The 27,869-nt window shown below is 42.6% G+C and overlaps 1 pseudogene across 1 annotated transcript; it reads left to right on the top strand.

Annotated features, from left to right (window-relative positions):
• The first annotated feature begins 22,997 nt into the window (after positions 1–22,997).
• Positions 22,998–23,702, top strand: LOC101005957 (annotated as a pseudogene). Its single transcript, XR_648761.4, has one exon. The product of XR_648761.4 is annotated as a 60S ribosomal protein L13 pseudogene (transcript).
• The last annotated feature ends 4,167 nt before the right edge of the window (positions 23,703–27,869 follow it).

The raw sequence follows: 27,869 nt of genomic DNA, 5'->3' as shown, positions 1-27,869 counted from the left end.
GTGTATACCACATTTTGTGAATCCATTCATCTGATCATGGACACTTGGTTGTTCCCACCTTTTGGTTATTGTGAATATTGCTGCTATAAACATGGGTGTGCAAATATCTCTTTGAGATTCTACTTTCATCCTTTTGGGTACACACCCAGGAGTGGACCTTCCAGGTCATCACTATTCTCTTTTTAATCACTGTCTTACCCACCACCCAACATATTTTTATTTAAGACAAGTCATTTATTCTATCATCTTGAATCCACATGAAGGCTGAGCTGAAGGGAACTTGCACAAAAGAAAGGAATAATATGTAAGTTAATGGCTTCTCAGCAGAGCAAAAATCAGTCACAGATTTACAAATTCCTTGAACCTGGTGTATTCTGTGCCTGTAGTGAAGGTTTTTGCTGATAAAGCACAGGTGTGTCAATGCCGAACAACCCAGGCTCATTTTAGACGGATTCTGACATGAGATGATGGTTTCCTGTCTGAGCTCATGGTTTGGATGTCTCCGAGCCATTGCTCCCGCTGGAGCCCAGCCCTCCTGATGCTTGGGGCTTGTGACAGATCGGGGAGGAAGTGACTTTGACTTTGTCTTCTTCATGACATAAACAATAAACTGTGGACTTTTCAGGAAGCCTCCTGGGACCCTCTCTACTTCTTGACCATACATGGCTCTCCCAGATGTCAGGAGGATCTTCCTTCTCTGTTTACAGGAGCAGTCTAGCCCATCAGAGACTGAAAATCTGTGGCAATGACTGCAAAAATGACACCACATTCTTGGAGCTCAATGCCAGTGTTTGCTCCCAAGAGAGATGTAATTCCCTGAACACAGGAACTGAGCTCATTCCTGCACTAGGCAATGATGATAATCAAATATAGTAGAAGTTAGTCAGCCTGTACAATGGAAGCCATGATTAAGCTGATTTCAAATTTTCTGTAACAGAGCTGGTCAGCCTTGAAATGCAAGAGGAGAGTACCAGGAAGTGAGAGGAGGTCCAGGCGACAGCTGCTCCTAAATGGAGATTTTCTTGTATTATTGTTTTACAGATTTCCGCCTGCATCTCTTAAACAGTCATGTCCTCATTACAATTTTTCCTGGGCACCAGCCATGGGACAGGCTCTGTACTAGGAGCCTGGCTAGTTCCATTGTTCAGAGCATAGGCTTGGGTTGGGTCATCATGCCTGTGAGTTCTCAGCGGGCACCTCCTTCTTCAAAGCCTTGGCAGGGATAACAGTAAGCAGAGAATAAGAGTCCATGAGATGTTCGCTACAACCATGGCAATGCCAATGCCAAATCAATGTGAGCTCTGACTCCCAGCAGCCTGTAAAGTCGATAAACCATCTCCACTTGGCAGATGGACAAGTGGGGGCTCAGGAATATTAAGTAATGTGCTGTGTTAGACTCCTACTGCTGCTATAACCAATGATCACAAACAGTGGCATAAAAGCAACACACATTTATTCATTTGAAGTTCTATAGTTCTGAAATGGGGTTCACTTGGCTAAAATTGAGGTGTCAGCCGGGCTATAAGGCTCTATGGGAGAACCTGTTTCCTTGCCTTTTCAAGCCTCTGGGGCAACTCTCATTCCTTGGCTCTTTCTCCCCACCCCCTCATTTTGTCTTTTTCCCCCTGCTTTCCTCATCATGTTCCCTTCTTCCTCTTCTGTAATTGAATCTCCCTCCTGCTCACTTTAACAAGGGCACTCGTGATTACATTCAGGGCCCACCCTGATAATCCAGGGTAGTCTCTTCATCTCAAGATCTTCAACTTAACCACATCTGCAAAGTCCCTTTTGCCATTTAAAGTGACATTCACAAGTTCCAGGGATTGGGATGTGGACATCTTGGGGGTCATTATTCAGTCTATAACAATAGCTGAAGCTACACAACCAGTGAGTGACAGAAGTAGGACTCACCTTCGATTGTCTGATTAAAAATTCATGCTTTTTGTCTTTCAAAAAAGTTGTAATTACACAAGAAATAGAAATATTCCCCTTTTAAAATGCACAACATGCTATGTAAAGCTAAAGCCTTCTTTGACACCCGCCCCTCAGTGCAATCTCGGCTTTTTCCCATCTGCAGAGACGTGTTTGCTCCACTGGTTATCACTTTGAAAGGTTGCTTGTCAGAACTTTTTTCACTCATTTGCATGCAAAGTTATCTACTTGTAATATATTTACAGCATTTTTGTTGTGTGTGCCTAGTATGTGTTATTCTGCCATTCACTCTTTCTACAGCTTGTTTTGTCTTCTAGCAGTGTATCTTGGACACTTATCCATAAGGATGCTAAAGAAGTCCCTCATCCTTTTTAATAGCTGTGTAGTATTCCATTTTACAACTGTACTCGTTTTTTACACCCCATCTCCTATTGTTCCCAGTTTTCCACCGTACATTCTTACACATGCCTCTGGGGCAACCCTTGGGGATGCATCTCTAGGGTGGACACGGAGAAATGGAATTAGTGGATGATAGATTTTAAATTGTGTTAGATGCTGTAAAATTGTCTTCCAAATGAAACACAGACTTTTCCTGCTACATTAGGTTTCCTTTATCATGCTCAGATCTAGATACCTGAGCTCCCTCAATGAATAAACTTCAGAGGGAGCTCCCTCAGTTACTGGTGAAGTCCCACCCTCGTCATTCATTCCAGGACAGTCTGGTCTGGTGCAACTCAGTGGGAATGGGTGCTCAAGGCATTTGCTTCAATTAATTATCAAACCCTTTTGTCTATAAATCGAACTACTGGAAATGGTGCTGGCATGAAGCCAGGAGCCTGGAGTTCTAGGCTCCCCTCCAGTTAGGGTTATCAGGTATCTTGTATGGATGCAGCATGTCCAATATTTAGTGAATTTATCCTGTATTGACTTTGTCAGGGTCCCCTAAACACTCTGTATTCAACTTCCTACAATAAGTTAGAAAAATTCAGTAGTTAGAGCTACCTTTCAAATGTAACTGAGTGTCCTGTATTTTTATTTGCTCAATCTGGCTACTACACATTCCATCAGCTTTTTTTTTTTTTTTTTTTTTAATCTGGGAGGCAGGTTAACCTGGAGGTGTCAAATAAGCCTGGGTTCAGATCCCAGTGGGATTAGTTTGCTGAAGCTGTTGTAACAATCATCTCAGACTGAGTGGCTTAAACAGCAGAAATTATCTCACAGTTCTGGAGGCTGGAAGTCCGAGATCAGCGTATAAACAGGGTTGCTTTCTTCTGAGGCCACTCCCCTTGGCTTACAGATGCTGCCTTCGAAGAGTGTACATGGCCTTTTCGCTGGGAGTGTTTCTTGTCACATTCCTAATATCTCTTCCCTTTCTTGTAAGGACATCAGTTATATTGGATTATGACCCTACCCCAGTGACCACATTTAACCTTAATTATCTCTGTAAAGACCTTCTCTCCAAATACAGTCACATTATAAGATACTAGGGGTTAGGACTTCAACATATAAATTTAGAGGGGAGGGGACAGAATTCAGCCATAACACCAGCTCTGGCTTTTATCTGCTGTAGGTATTCATTCAACAATATTGGGAATTGAAGAAGACTTACACAGCATTAGACAGTGGCCAGGTGATGGGGGAAAGTAGTTAGCAAAATGGACACATCTCTGCTCTTACGAACTTTACATTTTGATGGAGACAGGCGGTCATTAGACAAATCTATGAATTGAAGTGTACAGATGAAACAGAGCGTGCCTGGGTTGGTGAGAGGGTTTCTCTGAGGAGGTGACATTTAAGCAGAGTGCTGAATAAGAAGAAGAACCAGACATGCCAAAATCCAGAAATAGAGCATTTCAAGAACAAGAGCTGTGCAAACGCCCTGAGGTGGGAATGAGTTTCAACTATGGAAACAACAGAATTTCCTGTTCCAAAATTTTATGAGATTAAAATTTTTTTGTTATGGGATTTTTTCAAACATACCCAAAGTCAACAGACCAGTATAATAAACCCACATATGCCCATCATCTGGCGTCAACAACCATCAACATTGTGGCATTCTTTTTTAAAAAATCCCTGCATTTCCCAGTCCCCAGATTCTTACTCAATCATTGTTTTTATAGCCTTTCAGATGAAATTTATACATTGAAATGCATGAATTTTAAATGTACGATTTTGACAAAACTGTACACGGGTGTAACTCATACCTCCATATAATATCAAATGTCTCCATTTGCTCCAGAAAATTCCCTCCTGCCTCTTCCAAATCAGTTCCTTTCCACTCACCCAACAACTATTCTGAATTTTTCCACTATGCATTAGCTTTGCCCGTTCTTGAACTGCCAAACGTTGAACCATGCAGCGTGTGCCCTCCTGGGTCTGGTTTCCTGTTTTGGGCATCATGTCTGTGAGATCGTCCGTGCAGTTGCGTGTGGCCATATTTGTTCCAGTTTACTGCTGAGTTGTATTCCATTGCTTGAATCAGCCACTGTTGATTTATTCCTTCTCCTGTTGATGGATAGTTGGGCTGCTTCTAGGCTGGAGCTATTATGAAGAAGTGGCTGTGAACATTCTAGTACAAATCATTTCATGATGTGTGTTTTGATTTCGCTTGGATAAATGCTGGCTCATAGGATCGGTATAGGTCTAACTTCACGAGAAACTGTCAAAACTTCCTCCACACTGGCTACACTGCTTTCCGCTCCCATCAGGAATGTGCATTGGTCCCTCCACATTCTCGTCAGCACTTGATATCCTTAGTTTTTAAAGACTTAAGCCATTTTAGACAGTATATAGTGATATCTCAACGCCTTTTTATTTCACACTTTCCTAATGACCAATGATGATGATGATTTTTCATATGCATATTGGCCATTGAGATATATTCTTTCTTAAAGTACTTCTTGCCCATATTTAAAAATTGGCTAGCATGTCTTATTATTACTAAGTTTTAGGAGTTATGTATTCTGAACAGAATTTGTGTGCCAGATATATATTTTGCAGATATTTTCTCTCATCTGTATCTCACCTCTTCATTTTTTATATGCACTTTTTAAAATTTTAATTTTGAGTAGACATTATTTTTAACCTTACAGCAAAATTGAACAGAAGGTACAGAGATTTCCCCTGTACCTGCTGCCCCACACCTGTATAGCCTGTTCCATTATCAGCATCCCTCACCAGAGTTGAGTATTTGTTATCATAGATGAACCTACATTGACACATCATTATCACCCAGAATCCAGGGCTTACATTAGGGTTCATTCTTGGTGCTGTATATTCTATGGGTTTGGATAAATATGTAACAACATCTTCATTTCTTTTAACATGTCTTTGGACGGTAATGGTTATTAATTTTGATAAAGTCAGATTTATCAGGTTTTTTTCTTATATGTTTATTGCCATCTATGTCCTGTCTAAATACCCTTCACAATATATCTGCTGCTGCTTCTGTCATAAGCTGTCACTTGGTGAAGTGAACCCTGTAATTCTAGATAGTTCTGTACTCTCTTTCTCTCTCTCTTTCTCTCTCTGTGTGTGTGTGTGTGTGTGTGTGTGTGTATGTGTGTGTGAATAATGTAAGCCAGGACTCAGGCTGTCTCTCTCAGAATCAATCTGGATGGCCGTTACTGAACAAACATCCCAAATAGTGAGCAAATAGGGGAAAATCCTTGTTCACATGAAAGATTCAGGATTCAAGGAGACCAATCTGAGGAGTCAAAAGTAAATGTCTCTCTAAGGAAGAAATGGGAAATATAATATTAGAAAATCACTCTAGGTGGTTGAAAAGGGAATATTCTAAGGTCATCTGAGACATTTAATATTGAGGTCAAATTTCTAAATATTCAATAGGGGTCATGAATAGCTTATTTGGTACATTAGAAAACATAGCCAATGAACTGGAAGACTTGCAATGAATATGATGAGCAAAACCAACAAACAGATAAATAACCTGGAGCAGAGAGCCATTCTACCACTGAAAGAAACTTAATATTTTCATGTATTTATGATCAGTGTTATAAATATTAATATACACAGCCGGGCATGGTGGCTCATGTCTGTAATCCCAGCACTTTGGGAGACTGAGGCAGACAGATCACCTGAGGTCAGGAGTTCAAGACCAGCCTGGTCAACATGGTGAAACCCCATATCTACTAAAAATACAAAAATTAGCCGGGTGTGGTGGCAGGTGCCTGTAATCCCAGCTACTTGGGAGGCTGAAGCAAGAGAATCTCTTGAACCCAGGAGGCGGAGGTTGCAGTGAGCTGAGATTGTACCATTGCATTCCAACCTGGGCAACAAAAGCGAAACTCCATCTCTCTCTCTCTCTCTCTCTCTCTCTCTCTCTGTATATATATTATATATATATATGTATTAATATGTCCTCAGGTTTCCACACCAACATATGTGGACAGATAAACTCCCATTAACTCAAATAGGCTGGTTTCTCCTCCATCTATGATATGGTCTGGCTGTGTCCCCACCCAAATCTCACCTTGAATTGTAAAAATCTCCATGTGTCAAGGGTGGGGCCAGGTGGAGATAATTGAATCATGGGGGCAGTTTCTCCCATACTTTTCTTGTCATAGTGAATAAGTCTCAGGAGATCTGATGGTTTTATGAATGAGAGTTCCCCTGCACAAGCCCTCTTGCCTACCACCATGTAAAACATGTTTTTGCTTCTCCTTTGCCTTCTACCACGATTGTGAGGCCTCCACAGTCACGTAGAACTGTGAGCCCATTAAACCTCTTTCTTCTTTAAATTATCCAGTCTCTGCTAACATATGTCTATATTAGCAGCATGAGAACAGACTAATATAGTAAGTTGGTACCAGGTAGTGGGGTGCTGCTGTAAACATCTCCTAAAATGTGGAAGCAACTTTGGAACTGGGTAACATGCAGAGGTTGGAACAGTTTGGAGGGCTCAGAAGAAGATAGGAAAATGTAGGAAAGCTTGCAACTTCCTAGAGACTTGTTGATCAAAATGCTGATAGTGATATGGACAATAAGGTACAGGCTGAGGTGGTCTCAGATGGAGATGAGGAACCTGTTGGGAACTGGAACAAAGGTGACTCTAGCTATGCTTTAGCAAAGAGACTGGCAGCATTTTGCTCCTACCCTAGAGATTTGTGGAACTTTGTAATTGAGGGAGATGATTTAGAGTATCTGAAGGAAGAGATGTCTAAGTGGCAAAATGTTCAAGAGGACGCAGAGCACAAAAGTTTGAAAAATTTGCAGCCTGACAATGCAGCAGAAAAGAGAAACCCATTTTGGGGGGAGCAATTGAAGCCTGCTGCAGAAATTTGCATAAGTAACCAGGAGCCAAATGTTAATCACCAAGATAATGGGGAAAATGTCTCCAGGGCATGTCAAAGACCTTCAGGGCAGCCCCTCCCATCACAGTCCTGGAGGCCTAGGAGGATAAAATGGTTTTGTGGGCCAGGCCCCAGCCCCCACTGCTGTGTACAGCCTAGGGACTTGCTACTCTGCATCACAGCTGCTCCAGCCTTGGCTAAAAAGAGCCAAGGTACATCTCTGGCCATGGCTTCAGATGGTGCAAGCCCCAAGCCTTGGCAGTTTCTAAGTGGTATTGAGCCTGCAGGTGTACAAGAGTCACGAACTGAGGTTTGGGAACTTCCATCCAGATTTCAGAGGGTGTATGGAAATTTCTGGATGTGCAAGCAGAAGTTTGCTGTAAGGGCAGGGTCCTCATGTAGAACCTCTGCCAGGTCAGTGCAGAAGGGCAATGTGGGATTGGAGCTCCCACAAAGAGCCCCCCGGGACTCCTGTGAGAAGAGGGCCACCATTCTCTAGACCCCAGAATGGTAGATCCAGCTTGCACCATGTTCCTAGAAAAGCCACAGACAACTCAACACCAGCCATGAAAGCAGCTGGAAGCAGGGCTATACCCTGCAAAGCCACAAGGGTGGAGCTGTCCAAGGCCATGTGAGTCCATCTCTTGCATCAGCATCACCTTGATGTGAGACTCAGAGTCAAAGGAGATCATTTTGGAGCTTTAAGATTTGACTGCCCTGCTGGATTTTGGACTTGCATGGGACTTGTACCCCCTTCATTTTGGCCAATTTCACCCATTTGGAATGGGTATATTTACCCAGTGCCAGTACCGCCATTGTATCGAGGAAGTAACTAACTTGCTTTTGATTTTACAGGCTCATAGGTGAAAGGGACTTGTCTTTTCTCAGATGTAACATTGGACTTGAACCTTTGAGTTCATACTGGAATGAGTTAAGACTTTGGAGGACTGTTGGAAGGGCATGATTATGTTTTGAAATGTGAGGGCATGAGATTTGGGAGGGGCCGGGGTGGAATGATATGGCTTGGCTGTGTTCCCACCCAAATCTCACCTTGAACTGTAATAACCCCCATGTGTCAAGAGCAGGGCCAGATGGAGATAATCGAATCATGAGAGCAGGTTCCCCCCCATACTGTCCTCCTGGGAGTGAATAAGTCGTCAGGAGTCTGATGGTTTTATAAATGGGAATTCCTTTGCACAAGCCCTCTTGCCTGCCACCATGTAAAACATGCCTTTGCTTCTCCTTTGCCTTCCATAATGACTGGGAGGCCTTCTCAGACACATGGAACTGTGAGTTCATTAAACCTCTTTCCTTTATAAATTACCCCATCTTTGGTATGTCTTTATTGGCTGTGTGAGAACAGACTAATACAATCTGCCAGCCTCTCCTCTCAACGCTTCTCCAAGTTATCCTGGGGAGCGTCTGGGGATGGGGTACCCCATGTGAGCTCACAAAGGGACCTTCACACTGTGCTTTTCCGTGCGTGCCACACTGTGCCCTATTTAGGGAACATCCCAAAGACTCTGCCTGCTTCACTCATTCATTCAAATTCTCCCAACACTGATTGAGCAGAGGCTTTATGTCAAGAACTGTGACAATGCTTGTAACGCCTTGGGCTATACAGAACACTTCTGGCCCCCACAATGTGTCTTTGAAGTTTCCTCTGCCTAGAATATTCCTCCTTCTACTCTTTTCTGTGTGGCAAACCCTACTAATTCAACAAGATCCAGTTCATATATCCCATTCATGGCATGGCTTCTCTTCATCTCTTTCATGCAATTATGGGAAAAATTAAGTTGTTCAGACTTTAAAGACCAACAGACTTGGGCTTAGTCTTCTCTGCCACTTAGCAGCTGTGTGACTCAAGTCATCTTCCTTGTTTGTTAATGGGAACAACACAAACGCATTCCTCAGAGGCGGTTTCAAAGACGTGATGAAATAATATGGGAAGAAATATGCCATGAAATAATATGCCATCCAATAGATAGCAGCTATTAGAGAGCATTGAAAAAGACATTTGTGAAGTTCAAGGGCTCGAAACTGACAGTGTAGGGACCAGATGCAATACTTAGATAGGTTTTATTAGTACCACACAGTGCTTACTTTAAAAATCAAATTGGGTAACATTTTTTCTATTAACTAATAACTTTTAGGGGGAGGTTTTAATCCTAATCCCACCCTCTGCTCCGACCCCTGACCACCACCAAGAGTGGATGTTGGCTTCTCTTGAAAACCCCTGTTAAAGATTTGGCACCCTGGACCTGTATCCTTCAAGGCCCTGGTCAGTTACAGTCACCTTTAGGTGGAGTCTACACATGCCAGGCCCACTTTTCACCTCCATGGCTGGTTGTGTTTCTCCATCCTGTTACTTGCCTGGCTCTTGACCCACCAAATACTTAGACTCAGGGATTCAGCTTTGCAGAGACACTGATCCCACCTGTGCTATGGGGGTGGGTGGAGGGGCCACCATGGGGGAAGCAGCAACCCATTAGTTCCTCCTCATCCTGTCTGCATCCCCTCCACCAGGCCCTGAGCTCCTCAAAGACTGGGATGCTATCTCATCATCTCTATAATATCCTAGAGTGACTTAACTGGAGTCTCCCAAGTTTAAAATTATATTCTAGTTTATTCTAGAATAGAACAGAAAGTCTATTGTACTTCTCCTGCCATATGTAGCCTAAGGTGTTTTATAACCACATTTTAAAAACAAGTAAATAGGCTGGGCATTGTGGCTCACACCTGTAATCCCAGCACTTTGGGAGGCTGTGGGGGGAGGAATCCTTGAGGCCAGGAGTTCAAGGCCAGCCCGAGCAACAAAAGGAAACCCCATCTCCACAAAAAATAAAAAAAGAGCAAACCAGCAAATATATTATGGAATACAATTCATCATTATGTTTTTGCTTACATTCTTACTGTAAACTCGACAGCGATTAAAGAAAGAGAAGATGAAAGCTCCCTGACTTTTTAAAAACATTTAAAAATTGCTTACTTTTTTATTTAATTGACAAATAAAATAGCATATAGTTATGGTGCATGACATGTTTTAAAATTTGTATACATTGTGAAATGGCTAAACTGAGCTAATTAACGTTTGCCTTATCTCACAAATTTATCTTTTTTTTTTTTTTATCTTTTGAGACGGAGTCTTGCTCTGTCATCCAGGTTGGAGAGTGCAGTGGCAAGATCTCAGCTCAATGCAACCTCCACCTCCTGGGTTCAAGCAATTCTCCTGCTTCAGACTCCAGAGTAGCTGGGATTACAGGCACCTGCAACCATTCCTGGCTAATTTTTGTAACAAATTTATCATTTTTTTTTTGTGATGAGTACACTTACAATCTATTCTCTTAGTGATTTTCAAGAACACAATGCCTTGTTATGAACTGCAGTCACCATGGCATACCATGAATCTCTTGAGCTTATTCCCTCCTATCGAACTGAAATGTGTCTTTTGACCCAAATGCCTCCAATCCCCAGACCCTAGAAACCTCCCTTCTACTCTCTGCTTCTATGAGTTTAACTTTTTAAGATTCCACGTATAAGAAAGAAAGAACTATAAGGAGAAACAGACTAAACCCAAAGTCTTTTGATTTAAAGAATTTCATCTTTTCCCCCTTGGTCAGTCTCAGAGAAGATCAAAACATCCAGGGTACAAGAATTATATCAGCATATTAAGAACACATGCAAAAACAGGGTCAAGGTCGGAAAAGACGATGCCCTCCCCGAGTGTCATCTTCTGTCCGGCCCTCCCCACCCTCCCAGTATACTGGGATCTCCACACACAGTGGCCAGAGCTCTTTATCTAAATAATCACTACCATTTCTAAGCAGTATGATTGCTACCACAGAGACAATAGGACACTATACTTGAATTAGGATAGTCCTAGAAAATCCAGAGGTACAGATCCTGTTACTATCTGTTTTTTTTTCTTAAAAAAAGAAATGACACCCATCAGATGGGCACAAATGACAAAGCCTGGCAAAATCTATTGTTGTCGTGAAGCAATAAAACTCATTTACAGCACATGCTTACCAGGCGACATGGGGGAACATGGTCATCTTGGCAATTCTCGTGCTAGTGATAACTGAGCAAAAACCTGAAAGCTGGTCCTTAGGCAAAGTGGTAAATCAACTGCGTCATGTTTATGCAGCGAATTATTGCTCAATAATGACCACTAATGAACTAGAGCTACCTGTATCTCAAAAACCATGTTGACTGTGAAAAGTAAGCTGCAGAAAGATGTAAATTTTAGGATACTGCTATATCAAGTTTAAACACATGCACAACTCAAAGCTACACAGTTTTAGAGACCTATCTGTTCATGGTAAGCATGCAACAGCATCGCCACCTTCAGAGAAGGTGGAAATCCAATCAAGTAGGGGTAGCCAGGGAGAGCCAACCATATGTGAAGTGGTTGATGTCTCTAAAAGTACATCAGAAGGAATCAAGCAAAATTCTGGGTTTCACATTGGTAGGTGGTGACTAATGAATGTTTCGTATATTATTGGCTACACTACAATGTCTGCTTCAAATACTTCAAAACAATAAAACAAGAAACGTTAATTCATCACCTATTGGATGTCAGGCTATGTTATATGTGTCACTCACCTTTAATTAAAGTATCCTGTGAAGGAATTATCTGTATCTCTGTTTTACAGGTGAGAAAACAGGTTTCCAGGCATTCGCATTCCATGATTTGCCAAGGCCAACAACACAGCTGGTAAGGATGGAGCCAGGTCTCCAGACTGAGTTTGTTTAATTTAAAAATGCACGTTCTTTCTACTACAGCCACAGCCTCTAAAGACAAACTGTTTTCATGAGTCTATCTCATGACTAAGCTGTCCTCCTACTCCCTCTTCATATCTCTCCTCCCATCTCTCCCTGCCTCCTGGCACCAGTTCCTGTCTTCTGCTCTCACCCCAATCCATTGCCTGGCGTCAGTGGCCTCAGCCTACCTAGCCTCAGAGCAGTTAGGAGTATCTGGTTTAAGGTAAAGAGTCTGACTGTATCTGGGTTGTTTCTAGATCCCATCTGGGCAGCTTCTCCACCCTATGACACTGGGTGCTTGTGGGCTTTAGCTAAAACACATGGGCTAGTGGGAAGGCCATTGACTCTGCTCTGTGCTGATCACTGATTCTCTCTTTTTTCCCTAAAATCCTCTTGGGAGCCAGACAACAGGATCCTCTGTCCTTGTCTGTCTCTCTGTCTGTCTGTTCGCCACAGTCCTTGATCAGACCATATCCTCACTCACTGGGCTACAGCCTCATCAATCTTGCCTCCGGTTCTACCATCTTCAGCCTGAACCCCACACTGATACCGATAGCCAGAGTGATCATTCAGCCATTCACCAAACATTGCTGAAGAACTGTTGTGCACCAGTTTCAGAGGTTGAGAAAATACATGCCTCTGAAAAACTTAAAGTGTAAGAAATCTCAAATATATCTTGGAAAAAATGGACACTTCTTTTCTTAGAAATGCTCAGTGACTCCTTAAACCCATTGACCAGAAAATCAGTGGGAGGTCCCTGCGAATAGACATTAAGTAAGCTCTCCAGAGGAATCCAACACTAATGTTTGAGGACCCTGGCCTAGGAGGGTAAAGCCCAAGGCTCTTAGATTGGATTTGATGGCGTTAATAATCTGCCTCCTATCAACCCTTCTATTCTCCTCTTCATCCTCTCCCCTCCCAGGAGTCCTTGGTTTTGACTACATTTACCTGGAGATCACTTGTTTGGATCACCCCAGGCCTAACCTGTAGTAATATTTCATAATAAATATGTCATCTCTCAAAGAGCACGATGGTTTTTAAAAGCTGTGCCAAAATACATATATATGTATACACACACATATTTAACATACATTATTCTCATCTGCAGTTCAACCCAACACAACAGTTGTTTTCCACTGAAATATACAAACGACTGAGGACATTGACAACATTGTGCCTTTCCAGAAAGATGGCCATGACATCGCTGTGATCACTGCTTACATTCCATGCTACCTGATTTGCACCATGTAGGTGTCACTGCTGTGACATTGATAGCCTGTGACTCCCCAGCCTGGTGAATCCTGCCAGTGCACGTGATATGCATGAATGGAATGGAGTGTTTTTAGGATGGAATGCCACTAAAATCATCCTGGGTTAATCCTGTCATCTGGCTGTTTCCAGTGTCTGGATATCTGGATGAATGATTTGCTTAAGAGCTCCCCAAATAGAGCGGAGGCGGGGATCAGCTCTCTCACACCTCTGAGCTGCTGTACATGCTCATCCTTCTCCCTAAAATGCTTGCCCTCTGTGTTTTCCTGGCTGCCTTGTGTGCTTTATTGAAGCTGTCTCCTCAGCATGGCAGTCCTTGCTCTCCCTTTCCTCCTTTTTCCCCCCAAAGCACATTAGAGCTTCCTTTTTTGTCATCTGAATTACAGCCTGTCAGGGGATGCTGCATTCATTCTGGCCCTGGACTCCACTGCCTCCAGCGCCATGTGCTAGCATAGGAACTCTAGTCCCTGCACAGGATCCTGAAACATTTTGGGGTGTTCTATTTCCCTAGACCCTTGATGAGTTCTCCTTTATAGTTTCACATGTCCCTCTAACACTCTCCATACATGCAATTACTTTTTCCTCCTCCTTTGAGAAAAAGATGGCAACAAACACAGATAGGACAATCAGTGATAATTCTAAAGTAAGCCGTAGCGCGGTATGTGTTCATATTTTCCAGAAAGCTAAATTCACTTGTGTGCAGTAAACATAAGATATGATGCTTGTAAAGTTGAAATGAACAGTAGGTATGATGCTTGTAAAGCATGAGCAGTGTGTGTTTAAAATCATGCAGCTAAACCAAATGTTCATCGGTTGACGACTGGATAAACAAAATGTAGCGGATCCGTACAATAGAATATTATTCAACCATAAAAAGAAATGAAGTACTGATTCATTCTACAACTTGGATGAAACTTGAACATTATGCTGAGCGAAAGAAGCCAGACACAAAGGCCACATATCGTATGATTCCATTTATATGGAATGTCTAGAATAGGCAAATCTATAGAGACAGAAAGAAGATTAGTGGTTGCCAGGGATTGGGGGAAGTGACTGTTTAATAGGTATAGGGTTTCTGCTTGGAGTAATGAAAATATTTTCAAATTAGATGGTGAAGTTGGTTGTACAGCTTTATGAATATACTAAAAACCACTGAACTGTACATTTTAAAAGGGTGAATTTGATGGTATGTGAATTATATCTCAATTTTTTAAATTATGCAGTTACTAAATTGCTACTAAAGAATAGAGAGGCAGTTGCTCATTGAGCCTGCCTAAAATGTGGTAATAGCCCAAAGATTGGGTGTCACTGATGCCAATCATGTCTGTCCCAGGAGAGGTTACAAGAAGGTACAGAACACCCCCATGTTTGAAGCAACCTCCTGGTTGTGGGGAACACCCTCAGGTCTCAGGTTCAACACCCCCATCCCACCCTACCGAAGTAGAAAGATTTCATATAAGCCCAGAAATATGAAAAAGAAGAAATCTCAAAAGCAAAGCAATAACATTCGACTGGCCATATATGTTTCATTTGCCCAGGATAGTCTCATTTTATGCCTACAATCACAGGGAAATTGTTAACGTCGCCCTCTTCCATTCTTTAAACTATAGGCTTGGGTGGGAAATTATTTGGTCGCCCTAATAGAACCTGTGGGGGAAACAGCTCTGTGTTATGCCATGCCATATTGAATACAAAATAAAAGGCAGCAGAGCAAGTCGTTGACCATCTTCCATGTCTCGCTGTGTTCTGGAGCGTCTGTCTCAGCGGTTGTACTATAAGAACTAAAGCCTCGAAAGGGAGTTCCCTTCATTCTGGCAAAATGCTCAAGTCCAGTCTCCAAGGAGGACTTGCCTGCACCAGCAAGTTCATGTGGCTTCTCCTCGCACTGAATGCTGCCTGTGGGATGAGGGTTGCTTCACTTGGTCCTCAAAGACCTGCGCTGGGGTGGAAACTCTGTCCGGTTGGAGTGACAACTCCCATCACCTCCACCAGCCACTGTTGCTTCTGGCCCTGACGGCGTCACAGTGGCGCGGTTGCCTTCTGCCACAGAGGCCTTCTGGAGCTCTGAGGTGCTGTGGGGTGTAGGGTGAGGATTCTCTCCATTCCTATGCTCTTCCACGGTTCCTGGCTTGGGGCTGGCTCCGTTAGTGGCTGCCACTCACTTTCCAGAACAAGGAAGACCCTCTTCCCCTCAAGCCCTGTGCTGGGATCTGGTTTCTTGCTCCAGGCTTCTTCCTCCCAGCCTATAGAGAATACTCCCTTGGGAATCCACTGACCCCCTCTGAAATGTGGCATCCATTGCTCCTCTGGGACCCCGCCCTCTTCAGAGACATCTGCGTAGGTCCGAATGCATTGTGGACATATCCTTCAGGCTTTAGGTTTTATCCTAGGAGAAGGGGGGCAGGCGATGGGAGAGAAAAGGGAAGAAGCAGAGAGAACCATTTCCAAACAGGTGCTTCATGGAGAAGATCATTGCTTAATTCTTTAGCAGATATGCTTGCTTCTTAGCTCTGGCTCCACCAGGAGCCCTGGAATATATTTGTATTTTGCGTAGTATTATGTGTTTATGCATCTGTTTTCTCCCCCTTAACCATGAGCCCCTTGAGATCAGGGAACATTCCTCACTGTACCTACCTCCTAGCAGAGGGTCTGGCCCATAAAGATGCTAATCAATACTTGTCAAATGGATGCATTAATTGAAATTCAGTTACTTATCACAACCTTCCCCACCAAACATGTACAGCTCTGGATTTACTAATGTATAAGAAAACTGACTTCAACAAAGTGGAAGTTCTGCTAAACTCTCAAAAGAGAGAAGGGTTGTGTTTTATAATTCATTTTAGTTCATAGAAATCAGCAAATGTCTTCTACAAACTTTGATTAAATCAGAGAAGAACCCAAAATGTGGTCTACCTGCTTTAAAGAAGTGAGCTCTAAATCTTACTCATGGGTTGAAATAATGAGATATAAAGTTTAGTTCAATTTGTTGCTGAACACCAAAATTTGACCAAAGACCATGGCTGGCATGTGATATATTTCTTTCTTTTGCTTGACCTGAAGATGCCTAGAGAGAATGTTAAAGGTTAAGAAAGAGTGTCAGCTGACCACTGACAGCCAACTAGAAAAAATTGCAGCATGCACACTTTCCCTCATCTGGAAGAAAACATTATTTGTTTAGTTTTGCTTTATTTTGATTGTTTTTGGGGTGGGAAGCTGGCTAGTATGTATATGAAGAGGGGGCACAATGCATGTATTAGACTCCTATTATTTTTGCCTCCCAGTGTTCCTGCCACCTGTGAATAGTGCTTTTCTTTTTTAAAAAATCATTTCTCCCTCTTCTCCAAAGATGGGACTCCATCAGCAAGGCCATATTCTCCCAGGACCCTGCTCTTTGACTGTGTAGGGGTTAGCCCTCAGACATGAGCTATATCAATTAGAGCCCTCTCCCAGGGCTAGAAACAGTCAAGGTAATTGTGTATGTGAGGCTTGAGAGAGATTGAAAGTCACGTTTTTTTCCACATGAAGGAAAACCAATTAAGTCAAATTGATTAATGTTTGCACAGTACATCTGTTTCAATCCTTTTGTTTTTAATCTACCTGTTTCGAATTTAAAGTGAATCTCCTATAAGGAACATATAGTGGGATTATAGTTTTTTATCCACTCTTTCAGTCTCTGTCCATTGACTGGTTATTTACACCATTTACATTAAGGGAATTATTGATACGCCAGCATTCAACTCTGTCATTTTATTATTTGTTTTCTATTTGTTTCTTCTGTTTTTCATTCCTCCATTTCTCTTTTCTTGCCTTCCTGCAGGTTACTTAAATATATTTTAGGATTCCGTCTTGATTTATTTGTAGTGTTTTGGGGTATTTTTGTATGATTTTTGTTTCTTTAGGTGTTACAACATACATATATGACTTACAACAGTCTACTGGTATTGCTATTCTACCACTCTAAGTGAAGTGTGAGAATTTTGCTTTCATTCTGATTTTGGAGAGGGAGAGATTGGATAGTGACCATATACAGACATTTATCTTCCCTAGTTTTAAATATTATTTTCTCGGATATCACACAGTATTATAATTTTTGTTTTAATCATCAAACATAATTTATAAACTGCATGAGGAAAGGATAGCTTATCATATATGCCCATTTCTCAAACTCTTTCCATTGTTTCTTCCTCCATCCTATTGTCCTTAGTCCTGATGCTCTGAGAGTCCTCCTTTAATCTTCTCTTTTCTGTTCAAGCAACTTCTTTCAGGCGATCTTTGAGTTAGAGAAAATTCTTTTAGCATTCTCTCATCTCAGAATATTTTATTTCTCCTTTATTCCTTGACAATTGTTTCAGGATATAGAATTTGTGGTTAGTAATTTTTCTTTCAGTACTTGAAAAATATTGTGCTGCTTCCTTCTGGCTTCTGGTTTTAGATGAGCAATCCTCTATCATTCAAACCGGTGTGTCCCTACAAAAGATGTCATTTCTCTCTGGTGACTTTCCAGATTTTTTCATTTTTCTTTCTAATTTTCAGAAGTCTAATTAAGATGTGTCCTGGTGTGGATTTATTTTGGTTTAAAAATCTTTGTTTTGGAATTTACTCAGCTTCTTGGATCTGGAGGTTTGTATCTTTCCACAGGTTTGGGGAGTTTTCAGCTATAATTTCTTTGAAGACTTTTTAACTCCACTTTTTTTTCCTGTGGGACTCTGACAATATAAATGTTGGCTATTTCATTATTGTAGGACAAGTCCTCAGGCTTTGCTCATTTTTTAAAAATATATTTTCTTCCTGCTGTTTGAATTGGGTGAATTCTATTGTTCTGTTCTCAAGTTACCGATTCTGTCCTCTGTCATGTCTACTCTAATATTGAGCCTATCCAGCATGTTTTTATTTCTGCTATTATATGTTCCCATTCTATAATTTCCATTTGGTTCTTTGTTTCTTTTTCTTTTCTTTCTTCTTCTTCTTTTTTTTTTTTTTTTGGCAGAGTTTAGCTCTTGTCGCCCAGGCTGGAGTGCAGTGGTGCGATCTCAGCTCACTGCAACCTCCGTTTCCCAGGTTCAAGTGATTCTCCTGCCTCAGCCTCCCGAGTAGCTGGGACTACAGGTGCGTGCCACCATGCCCAGCTAATTTTTGTATTTTTAGTAGAGACAGGGTTTTGCCATGTTGGCCAGGCTGGTCTCAAACTCCTGACCTCAAGTGATCCGCCTGCCTCAGCTTCCCAAAGTGCTGGGATTACAGGCATGAGACACAGCACTTGGCCCATTTGATTCTTTTTTTTAGTTTCTATTTCGTTGCTGAGATTTTCTATTTTTTTTAATGTGTTTCAAGATTTTGTGATTGTTAAAGCATTTTTATGACAGCTGCTTTAAAATTCTTATCAGATATTTTCAACATCTTGGTGTTAGCCACAGTCTTTCCTCATTCAACTTGTTATTTTGTGTGGTTCTGAGTATGACAGCTGATTCTTTTTTAACTGTGGCCTGGACATTTTGTGTATTATGCTAAGAAGCTCTAGGTTAGACTTAAATATTTTCTTTTAGCAGGCCATCACTCTGTTTAGGTTTAGCATGTAGGTCTTAGCCTACTTTTAGGTGCTGTGGTTCAAAAGGCAATTTAATTCTTAGAGCATTTGCAGTATTATTTTTATCTTCTTTGTTTATCTGGTGCCAGGAAAGCCCTCACTGGTTCCTGCCAGGGTTGCCCGAAGGGACAGAAAGAGTTTCCCCAGTGGCTGGGCCACTTGCGTGCTTCTTGGTGGAGAAGGTGTGTGGTAGGATTACCCTATGGCTGCCTCTTCACTGCCCCGGTGCTTCTTGGCAGGGAAGGAAAATCTTGGACCTACCAGGTCAAAGAGGCTTCTTGGGCCAGGATAACTGCTATAGTGGGGTCTCTCCTATCAGCTCTTCCCACCTTCCTCAGTATCTATCAGTGGAAAAGGGGTGTCCCAGGCCTGGTGGGGAAGAGGAGCGCCTCCTTTGCCCACTGTGTCTGGCAGAACTCCCAGTCAGTGTCCCTGCTGGAGGTGTCAAGCTCTCCTGTGGTCTTCAAAGGGAGACCCTATTAAATCCAGGGTGGGAATGAACCTAGCTGACTACTTTCTACTGCTGGGTGAGAGGTTGGGAAACATCGGGTCTCGGTGGCCTCTTTCTCTGTTAAGTGGAGGGACACAAAATATCCTGTTGCTGTGCTATTCTTGGGGTTCCCAACTAGCTTGCCTTTTTTTAAAAAACAGCATTTCAGAGTTCTCTTTTGATTGCTATATTATTCAGAGGTCTCCAGAGAAACACAACCAACAAGGGGTGTGTGTGTGTGTGTGTGTGTGTATGTGTGTATACAGAGAGAGAGAGAGATTTATTTTAAGGAATTTGCTCACGCAGTTGTGCAGGTTTTGTGAGTCCAAAATCTAATGGGGTAGGCTGGTAGGCTGGAGATTCAGGGAAGTGTTGCAGTTCAAACCAAAAACAATTTGCTGGCAGAATGACTTCTTGCTCAGAGATCTCAGTCTTTATCCTCTTAAGGCCTTAAGCCAAATGGAGGAGGCCCATCCATGCCAAGGAGGGTAATCAGCTTTACTCATAGTTCGAACAGGAGTAAAGCATTCCATTTAATGTTAATCTCATCCAAAAACCAACCTCACAGGAATATCTAGAATAATGTTTTACCAAATATCTGGGCACCACGGTCTGCCTAGTTGACACAAAAATTCACCATCAACTCATTTCTTGTTCCATTTCCAGGGTTCATCCTTGTGCTTAGCAGGAAGGAGCACGGGAGAACATGTCTACACTCTGTTGGCTGGACTGGAAGGTTAAAAAAAAATAGGAAGCCCGATTTGTAGTAAGAGAATGAAGTTGACCCACAGAGAAAAACAGGAACGAGACCCCACGAGAAAATGGGTTTGTGTCCTGAATCCATCTGTTCCCTTCCCTTACTGAAACTTCTTCTTCCAAGCCCTTTGTTGTTTCATTAGTTTGACTGGAGTTTGCTTTTTGTTTGTGTTTTTTTTTTGTTTTTTTTTTTTTAGATGGAGTTTCACTCTTGTTGCCCAGCTGGAGATCAGTGGCGTGATCTTGGCTCACTGCAACCTCCGCCTCCCAGGTTCAAGCAATTCTCCTGCCTAAGCCTCCCGCGTAGCTGAGATTACAGGTGCCTGCCACCACGCCCAACTAATTTTTTTGTATTTTTAGTAGAGACGGAGTTTCACCATGTTGGCCAGACTGGTCTCGAACTCCTGACCTCAGGCGATCTGCCTGACTCGGCCTCCCAAAGTGCTGGGATTACAGGCATGAGCCACCGCGCCTAGCCTGACTGGAGTTTTTGTCCTTTACAACAACCCAAGAGCCTGGGAAGGTTGATGAACAAGACATCGATGGTGGGACTAAAAGCTCAGCCGTCTCAGCAGCAGTTATTCTCCTCTGACATGACATCTTCTTCTCTGTCCTGGGATGAAGACCGATCTGGAGAACAAGCCCTTGACTGGGCCAGTAGGGGTGGATTCCTAGCAACCAGATGGGATTACGGTCTCTTTCAAAGGAAGAGCAGGAATTATGTCTGAGGAGGGGGAACACCAGTCATGGAGAGAAGTTATTAGGATCCTGTCTGATGGCTAAATTGGGGACAGGGTCAGGAGACAAAGATCAAGAACACGCCAAGGTGTTGCCACAAAATGACAATGCAGAGAGTTTCAAATTCCTTAGGCTTGGTGGCTTACGGATAAAAAATGTCTATCCAGACTATTACTATTGCAGGTTTATTGACGGATTCATAATATCCTCATTGCCCCAATCTGCAGCTTCTATTTCTATGAGGCCTCACTGAATGCACCATAAGAATTTTAAAATATCTTCAACTTTGAACCCAGGGCTATTGGATTTCCCGTGACTCTAAAGCCGAGTGCTCTGCCCAGGAGAAAACATCCATGAGAAAATATTCCCAGAGCAGTTGGGTCCTTATAACCAGACTAGCTTTCTCGATGAGGTGAAAAACCAGTCGGAATTGGAGCCCTTCAGACTGTGCCTGACAATTGAACCTTTACGTTTCAGCTTAAAACACCAAAGGGAAAAGGGGAACGTGGGGGAAACAGATGTCTTTCTAAAAAAAAAAACAAAAAATGAAAATGGAAAAAAAGAGAGAGAAAGAAAAAAACACGCCACTCTAACCTCAACTTTATTTGCATTTTATCCATTTTATATATTTCATTTTATAAAAACAGTCAAGCCCCAACCGCAAGATTTCATAGATAAGAGGGAAAAGCCGGACTGTGCTTAATTCAATATTTTAGAGAAATGCTCTTATGGGCAGTCAGCAAGCGGCATCTCAGCCAGACCAAGTCTGCTGACGACTCTGAAAAATGTGACTGATTCACACTGGGACACCACATCTCATAACACACCGTGTGTGCAAGAGGCTGTAATTACGAAATGTTTGCATTAAGGAACGTGGGTGCCTAAATACAGATGTTCCTCATTGACACTAATTGGACGTGACATGGCTTTGGCCTGCTTTATAACAGTTGCCGGAACAGGCAGCCCACTTCGGCGTGTGTTCTCTGAAGGCCTCTGTTTCATATCGCCTTGATTAGAAGGGGGAGTGGGAGCAGGAGAGGACTGTGCATTAGCGCTGGGCCCTCTTCTGTCCCAGGGCTTGGTGAAAAATGCCTCTCAATTGAAGGGGCACGGTTCTCAGGGGCTGACTGTGCATTTTCATTCAGTTCTTTCTCTTTCTGTTTAAAAGGGAAAGTTCTCCCTTGGTATCCCCTGCCCTGCAATGAAGATGGAGTGAAGGTGCCATTTGTTTTCCTGCTACTTCTTAATGTGTCCAAGATGTGCTGTCTGCCTACAAACATCCACAAAGAAAGCCCTTCTCCTGCCTTCTCTGAAGCTCCAGTCTCTCTACCCACTGACCTCCCTTCCAACACATACACTCAGAGCCTTCAAATGCAAAAGGCCATTTCTCTACAAGAGTCGGTAATTGACGCACACATGAATTGGGTACCTACTTTGCCTGAATTCGACTACAAATAGAAATGTAAACCAACAAGTGCAGACTTTCTGTGGCTGATGTGTACATTTCTGTTGCCTTATGGATCTATTTTCCTAAACAGAGCAGTAATTGATGGTGTTATTGCTGTAGTTTTATGATTGCTGCTGTTGTTTTAATTTCTGTAAAGACATGAATCAGGTGACCAGTTGCATCAGGGTTTTACAAACCACTGGGTGAATAGCAGACAAAACTCATGCTCATCAGTGAGCTGTAACCATCTTTGATGAGATAAGCACAGAAATTGAGAGTAGAACTTGTTTTTTGTTTTTTTTTAAATAAATGTTTATAGTTATTTGACATTTCTACACCATTTAAGCTCATGACCAGTGGACTTATCTGGCTGAATAGGGTATAATAATATAGGAGCTTGTAGGAGCTTGTTTCATGTAATTTAGAATGAAAGCAATGAGGCATTGGTTGAAAATCTGTGCCCCAGGCAATGTTCAGAGAGCCTTGCAGATGGAGGTAGTGAGGGCAGGGGTTAACAGGGTGGGCCCTGGAGTCACGCTGCCTGGGGTCACCCAGTTTACTGATGGGACATGTGATCCAGGCAATCTGACCCTCAATTTCCTCATCTGTAAAAAGGACTCTAATAGTTTTGGGGGAGGATGTAAATGAGTTGATGCATATAGAGCCTTCACTGCAGTGCTTGCTGTAAAGAAAATTAGTACTTAAGGTTGTCTTCCTGCGCAGGAGCCGCAGGGCCGTAGGCAGCCATGGCGGAATGGCATGATCTTGAAGCCCCACTTCCACAAGGACTGGCAGCGGCGCGTGGCCACGTGGTTCAACCAGCCGGCCCGGAAGATCCGCAGACGCAAGGCCCGGCAAGCCAAGGCGCGCCGCATCGCCCCGCGCCCCGCGTCGGGGCCCATCCGGCCCATCGTGCGCTGCCCCACGGTTCGGTACCACACGAAGGTGCGCGCTGGCCGCGGCTTCAGCCTGGAGGAGCTCAGGGTGGCCGGCATTCACAAGAAGGTGGCCCGGACCATCGGCATTTCTGTGGATCCGAGGAGGCGGAACAAGTCCACGGAGTCCCTGCAGGCCAACGTGCAGCGGCTGAAGGAGTACCGCTCCAAACTCATCCTCTTCCCCAGGAAGCCCTCGGCCCCCAAGAAGGGAGACAGTTCTGCTGAAGAACTGAAACTGGCCACCCAGCTGACGGGACCGGTCATGCCCATCCGGAATGTCTATAAGAAGGAGAAAGCTCGGGTCATTACTGAGGAGGAGAAGAATTTCAAAGCCTTCGCTAGTCTCCGCATGGCCCGTACCAACGCCCGACTCTTCGGCATACCGGCAAAAAGAGCCAAGGAAGCCGCAGAACAGGATGTTGAAAAGAAAAAATAAAGCCCTCCTGGGGACTTGTAAAAAAAAAAAAAAAAAGAAAATTAGTACTTAATAAAGCTGTCATTGACATGCAAACTTCATTCACAGAATATTGTGAAATAGCCTTAGAGGTGTGAATCTATCTGTCATCCTCTGTATGAATGTAGGTATGAATGCATCTATCTCTCGAGCCTCAAGGCTATTCTGGCAAAATAAAAAATCATCATCTATTTATTTACTTAAAACCAATGGGCCATTAGATTAAAATGAGCTTATATTCAATGTAACATGAAGACACATTTTTACAAAGCAAACGAATCAAGACTTTAATGGCATAAAAGAGAGACACAAAGGTCACAGTGGCGGCAATAACAACGCAAACTAGGCTGTGAGAAGAGACGTGCTCAGGCCTTCCTGGATTTGGTGACTTTTTTCTGAGCCTAGATATCTGCCTTTTGAATCTTCCGGCATTTCTGCCTCCCTTACAGGTTTGCCCTTTGACTCTTCTCTTCCACTTATCTACTGTTGGGTAACAAACCACCCCGAACTTAATGCTATACAACACCAACAATCATTTCTTTTGCTCATAATATGCAAATTTGGGCAGGGCTCAGTGGAGCCAGCTCTTTTCTGCTCCCCAGGATGTCAGCCAGGATGAGTCAGAGACTGGGGGCTGAGATCACACACAGACTCACGCACTCACTTCCTGGTCTGGTGGTGGTGACTGGTCTGCCTCTGTGGCTGCTTAACTTTCTCACACCGTGGGTTCCAACAGCAAGCACTGCAAGAGAACAAGACAGAAATGTGTCACATTTTTATACCTAGCCTTGAAAGCGACCTAGTGTTCCATTCACACGTTCTGTTGGTTGAGAAAGTCACAAGCCCACCTAGGCTCAAGAGGAAGGAACATAGACCCCACCTAATGACAGGACTGACAACGGCACTTTGCCAAAACAGCCTGTGTGATGGACTTGTTTGGGGAGGAATTCTCCTTTTTAAATTTTAAATCCCAAAGCTTTGGGTCTGGAGGTGCATATTTTTGCATTTATATCCTCCCCCAAATGCATTTTTCTCAATAACAATTTATTGGAAATCCTTGCCATCAAGATGGTTATAGTCTAGAGGGAGAAACGCATGAATAAACAGATGAAAAAAAAAAAAAAGCTGAATATCAGGAATTTTGTTAGAGGGAATTAGAGAAGGCCCCATCTAAGCCCAGTTGGGAAGTCAGAAAGTCCCCAGGAAGAGGGGTCTGTGAGTTGAGTATCAAGCATAAGGAGAAGGAAACTGTAATGATTAACTTGATGTATCAATTTGGCAAGGCAATGGTATTCAGATATTTGATCAAACACCAATCTAGATGCTCCTGAGGGTATTTTTTTTAGATGAGATTAACATTTAAATCAGCAGACTTTGAGTAAAGCAGATTATCCTCCATAATGTCCATAGACTTCATCCAATCTTAAGAAAAAAAAATGAGGTCCCCAAGAAAGAAGGAATTTTTCAGCCTGCCTTCAGACTCAAGATATAGCATCAACTCTTCCCTGAGTCTGCAGCCTGCCAAACTGCCCTGCAATTTTGGAATGTCCAGTGCCAACAATCATGAGTGAAATCCTTGAAATGAATTTATCCTCTCCCCCTCTTTCTTCTCTCTGTCTTTGTCTCTCTCTCTGCACATATGCATGTGAACACACGTGCATACACACACACACACACACACACACACCCCTACTGAAGAACCCTGGCTAACACCGGAGCTAGACTGGAGGAGAAAGGAAAGCAAGGGTCATTCTAGAATGAAAAAACCCCCACAAAACCAGCATGAACAAAAGCACAGGAGGGAGACGTGCATGAGAATTGCGGGAGTGTGCACTGCAATTTCTGTAAACATTCTTAATGAGGGCCTAACTGTCAGATTCAGATACGACAGAAGAATCACTAAGCTAGGCTACTTTGGAATCAGCTTATTATCACAGCTCCTTGTAGAAGGTAGGGGCAGGTATTCAGAAGCATCAATCCTATCCCAGTGAGTTCTAGTTTTATCTGTTTCAGGGATTTCTAATACTACTATCTTAAGTGCTCCTTCTGATGCCATTAGGCTAATTCAAGGGAGTCAGTAACTTCTCTTGACAATTTTTCAACCCCCACCAAAAGCTATATTAGTAAATACGTCTATGGACCTATCATGTGGACAACATTGTGCTAGTCTTTATTTAGGAAGATAAAGAAAAATAAAGAAAATCCCTGCCCCCAAATTGGCCACAGCCCAGAAAACTGAAAACAACAACAACAACAACAAAAACCCAACAACTGGTAAGTTTTGGCACTTTACTGTTAATGATCATTTATCTCACACTAAACAGATTTTTTCTTACTCTGTTTCGTTATCATCACCATCACCAAACAATTACTGAATGCCAGATGATGGATGGAGGGATGGATGGACAGATGGGTGACTGAATAGGCGAGTGAGTGGGTGGATGGATGGATGGATGGATGGATGGACAGATGGGTAACTGAATAGACGAGTGAGTGGATGGATGGATGGATGGATGGATGGATGGATGGATGGATGGATGGGTGGATGGATGGGTGGGTGGGTGGATGAATGGAAATACCTCTAAAGGAAGAAGATGCTGGAAACTCTGTTTTTCAAGGACAAGACAAGCCCAGAACACTTTCAGTGCCAGAGAGAAACAGTCAGTATAGAGTCTCCACTATTGTTTATAACACCCTCAGGAGTAGATATTATCATTCTTATTTTACAAATGGAGGTACATCTGTTGAAGCAGTTAGCATCCCCCTAGTCAATACTCTATTTAGTTACAATGCAGTTAGGAAAGTGCTGCGATGTGGGTATATGCAAAATTTTATAGAATATGGTAAGGTGAAATCACCTGCTTTTGAGACCAAAAAATTTTAGACCATTTTCTATCACATTGGAGGCATTATTGGGCACTGAAGAAGCTGGTGCGTTCGAGATGATATTTTAAATGTGCCCTGAAGAGGTAATGGGATTACTCCTGAGAGCGGGTGAGGGTGTCCCAGGGCGTGCACAGGCTTTGGGTGTGAAAGTGCATGGCATATTCAAACAATGGCAAGTTTGCTTACTATACCAGTAAGCCCACGTAAGAGAGGAGGAAAACGAGTTAGGAAAAGAGGTTGAGACTATGTGATGCACAGTCACGAATGGTGTGGTAAGACCTACTTGAGGGTAATGAGAAGGCAGTGAAAAGTTAAAAAAATAAAATGAGGGGATAAGTGAGATTGGCTCTACGTCTCAGTAAGATAACAGTGCCCAGGGTAGCATAGATTATAGCAGGAAGAAACTGGAGACGAGAAGCTCAAGTCACTGAGAAGTATTTAAAGAAATTGAATTATCTTAATTCAGCATTTACTTTTGCCAGTATATATATCTACAAGACAGAAAATGATTTACAATTCATTTAAATTCAGGAGTGGGTGGAAATGGTCGATTCGATATTTTTAATCAACCAAAAAAGTTTGGCATAAAGTTAGCAAGGCTTGTTGATTTGTGGGTGGCTAAACTTAACCCTCATTGAGTCAGTATTTTATTGACTTTTTGGCAAAGCACAATTTTATATTTTTGAGAACTATCCACTTGACAACTTTCACATGAAATTGGAGGACTTGCTCTCCATCAAATAGTTCTTAGTAACTTGAGTTTCAATACTTTTATGTAAAGGAATCAAAAACATTTAAATCAAATTTCCTTTCAAGCAGACATCAACTTCAAAGTGATGGGAAAAGTGGATTGACAAAATCTGTTAAGGGGTTTGGTGGGCTAAAATTATTTTGGGGGAAAATTGGTATTTTAAAAGGTACATAGTGAAAGCAAAATAAAAGAATTCACCTAAATTCCAATCCAAATGCCAAGAAATCCAATCCTGAATCCAGCACCTCTCCTCAAATTTCAATATCATTTGAATCCCAAATGTAAGTCTAACGATTTTGACCAGGTGGAACTAATCTTTCTCACCTATTCTCTTCTGTGGGTTAGCAGCCAAGTGAAAGCCCATGTGGCAGGCATCCTCCCACACAGCCCCCAATGATCTCTTTCTCCTAGTATTCCCACCCTTGCATGCCCCATAGTGCTATGGTTAGTCTGTGTGACCACTGCACGTGGCAAAGGTGATGGCATGCCACTTCAGAGACTAGGTCATAAAAGACTGTGGCTTCTGTCTTGGGGATCGGCTTTCTGTC

This window comes from Papio anubis, chromosome 5 (genome assembly GCF_008728515.1).
Source record: "Papio anubis isolate 15944 chromosome 5, Panubis1.0, whole genome shotgun sequence".
Classification (NCBI taxonomy): domain Eukaryota; kingdom Metazoa; phylum Chordata; class Mammalia; order Primates; family Cercopithecidae; genus Papio; species Papio anubis.
Note: the sequence above shows the minus strand (reverse complement) of the source record. Positions and strands in the feature narration are given on the sequence as shown.